Source organism: Podarcis tiliguerta, assembly GCF_965153285.1.
Source record: "Podarcis tiliguerta genome assembly, chromosome: 13".
Lineage (NCBI taxonomy): Eukaryota > Metazoa > Chordata > Lepidosauria > Squamata > Lacertidae > Podarcis > Podarcis tiliguerta.
The window spans coordinates 49125908-49129472 of NC_139546.1; positions in this window are offsets into that span (position 1 = coordinate 49125908).

The window sequence follows — 3565 nt, forward strand, 5'->3', positions numbered from 1 at the left end:
CTCCCTCCACTGTCAGAGGCGACATGTCTCTGAAAACCAGTCGCTGGGGCTCATCTGTGGGGAGACCGCTGCTGCTGATCTCAGGTGCTGCTTGTGAACTTGTCCCTGGGATATCTATGTTAGGATATAGTTCCGTTCCACCTTAAAAGGAACAGGCATGACTGTTGTCTGTCACATGCCTGTTTACATTCCAGCACAGTTTGCTGGGAACTTCCGTTGTATATTGCTTTTGCTATGCTGCTGTTTGCTTGGAAACGAAGGGAAGCAGACATGTTTTCCCTTTGTTCCTGATGCTGAATAAATGCTTGTAGATAATGCTTACACATGTCTCTGTCCACCACTTCCGTTGTGAGAAGTTGTTCACTCTGCTGATAAGAGCATGCTCAGCTTCTGAGACTCGAGTCGCTGGTTGATGCTGTTCCGAGAACAGGAGTTCTGCCGGCCGGTGGCTGGAGGCAGCTGGGAGCCTGCCAAATGCCCCCGCCTCCCTGGACGCAGCCCAACAATCTGCTTGGCTGCTGTGAGAACACGATGCTGGACATAGATGAGTCTTTCATCTGACTGCGCATGTGCTCTTCCTTCCTTCCTAAGTTTCACTAGTTGCAAAAATGACCGATTTTCCAACATCTGCACCAATTGCTCTTATTGTTTTGGCCTGGGAATCTGATTCAGAGGCTGAACCTGAGGGATCCCAGCCTGCACAGGAGTCCCCGCCTCCAGGGCCGGCTGAGCCGAGGCAGGGGCTTGAACCTGAAGGGCCCTCACCTGTGCCGGATCCTCAGGAGCAGACACCAGCTGAATCCGCTCTGGCTCCAGAGGTGATTGAGGACCCATTGCCTGCAGGTGTGCCTCTCTCAGCCCCGTCAGGGGAAGCTGAGGTTGCCTCTGGGTCCGGTAACCCTCCAGCCTCTCCTGAGCTGCAGAGGCTCAGGGCAGAGAGGCGGAGGGAACTAAGTTCCCGCAGGAGGAGTGCTCGCCTCCAGGCCAGGGGAGGTGAGTCACCTGTGGACCAGGGCCGCCCTAGGCCTCAGAGGAAATAAAGGCCAGCCCGCCCAGTCCCAGGTTGCGGGAGCAACATCGTTGGTTATCTGTTCCTATCTTGCTTTCTGCCAGAGTTCCTGACCACACCCGACTCCTTGCCTTGGACCCCGCTTCAGCCTTGGACCAGATACGGACCACACTGCCCAGTAAACCCCCCCCCCACAGGACCAGCACACTTATCTTTGGACACTTTCCCTCTGTATTTCTAGGGAGCGACTAATAAACATTTCCCTTTCGAGCTTGCCCAACCATTACAGTATCACAGAATTGGAAGGGACCTTAGGGTCATCCAGCCCAACCCTCTGCAATTCAGGATTCTCAACGAAAGCACCCATGACAGATGACCATCCATTAATATACAGTGGTACCCCGCAAGACAAATGCCTTGCAAGACGGAAAACCCGCTAGACGAAAGGGTTTTCCGTTTTTCGATGCGCTTCACAGGACGAATTTCTCTATGGGCTTGCTTCGCAAGACGAAAATGTCTTGCGAGTCTTGAGATTTTTTTCCGCTCCCCACCCCCTTTTTCTAAGCCGCTAAACCGCTAATAGCCTTTTAGCAGCTAATCCGCTAATCCCTTAAACCTTTAATAGCCGCTAATAGCCACTAAACCGCTAATAGCGCTAATCCGCTAAGCCACTAATAGGGTTGCTTCGCAAGACGAAAAAACCGCTAAATGAAGAGACTTGCAGAACGAATTAATTTCGTCTTGCGAGGCACCACTGTATCTTGTGCCCCAAATATTTAGTTTTGTTGAGTTGTGGAAGTACTGTAACTATTTGGGATGCACTTTGAATTACTTTTTTGAGGGAGATGTATACAAATGCCCCCATCGGGATGTCTTGGGTTACCCATGTTTCAAATGTTATGGCTTTAGCTTAGGCTTCGCTCAATGGGGTGGTGGCCCCCAGATGTTTCGGACTACAATTCCCATCAGCCCTGGCAACATGATCATGTCACGGATGCTTAAGCTGAGGTTCCTGCAAAGCAGGGGGTTAGACTAGATGACTGTTGTGGGTCCCTTCCAACTCTACAATTCTATGACTCTATTTCTCTCTGTTGGCTGGGGCCGATGGGAGTTATGTTCCAAAACATCTGGACGCCACCCTGTGCTTGCAGTAAGGAGTAGGATTATTGTAACCAAGGAACAAAGCGGCAAACAGGAGAGTCAGAGCAATGTTGAGTGTCTGCTTGAATCCAAGGTTGTGGCAAACAAGGTTGTGAACAAACTAGAGTCTCTTGGGATCAGCTCAGGTTGTGTATATATAAAAACCCCTGCCCATACGGGCCAGTCTTGCCAGACTCTAGGGTTGTGTGCTCATCTCACTCTATAGGCCAGGAGCCAGCGCTGTCCGCAGACACTTCCGGGTCACGTGGCCAGCGTGACATCGCTGCTCTGGCGAGCCAGAGCCACACACGGAAACGCCGTTTACCTTCCCACTAGTAAGCGGTCCCTATTTATCTACTTGCACCCAGGGGTGCTTTCGAACTGCTAGGTTGGCAGGCGCTGGGACCGAGCAACGGGAGCGCACCCCGTCACAGGGATTCGAACTGCCTACCATGCGATCGGCAAGTCCTAGGCGCTGAGGTTTTACCCACAGTGCCACCCGCGTCCCTAGCAATGTTGAGTGTCTGTTTGAATCCAAGGTTGTGGCAAACAAGGTTGTGAACAAACTAGAGTCTCTTGGGATCAGCTCAGGTTGTGTATATATAGTATGTCTAAATAAACCATATATCATAAAGACACCAGTCTTTGCTGTGCCTCATTCCCAAAAGGGAACACAAACCCTGGCGAGTGTCTGGAACCCCTAAAACCTCACAGATAGGGGTGGCATGCAACACTGGTGTCAGAAGTGGGATCTGTGTTTCCTGGAGGAGGGCCTGTGAGCGAGGCGAGACTGAGCTGAAATGGAAGGTGGAATAGCAATAATCCCTGAGCCGCTTGAACAAATGGAGCAGCGAAAGAACCAGCAGTTCAGTGAAAAGAAGCAGAGTGTGTGAGGAGCCTCATTAGAGAAAAAAGCGTGACTCTGTGCGAGGTGAGGGCCCTGCTAGAAGACGATGCTAACTGTATGTCATAGGATACTGGGGCTGATGGGAGTTGTAGTCCAAAACATCTGACAGGCGACTGGTTAGTGAAGTGAATCACACTTATCAGAATGTGCACCCAAATACAGTGGTGCCCCGCAAGACGAATGCCTCGCAAGACGGAAAACCCGCTAGACGAAAGGGTTTTCCGTTTTGGAGGTGCTTCGCAAAACGAATTTCCTATGGGCTTGCTTCGCAAGACGAAAATGTCTTGCAAGTTGCTGCGATTTTTTTCCGCTCCCCACCCCCTTTTTCTAAGGCACTAAGTTGCTAATAGCCTTTTAGCAGCTAATCTACTAATCCCTTAAGCCTTTAATAGCCGCTAATAGCTGCTAATAGCCGCTAATAGCGCTAATCCGCTAATGGGCTTGCTTCGCAAGACGAAAAAACCGCTAGACAAAGAGACTCACGGAACGGATTCTTTTCGTCTTGCGAG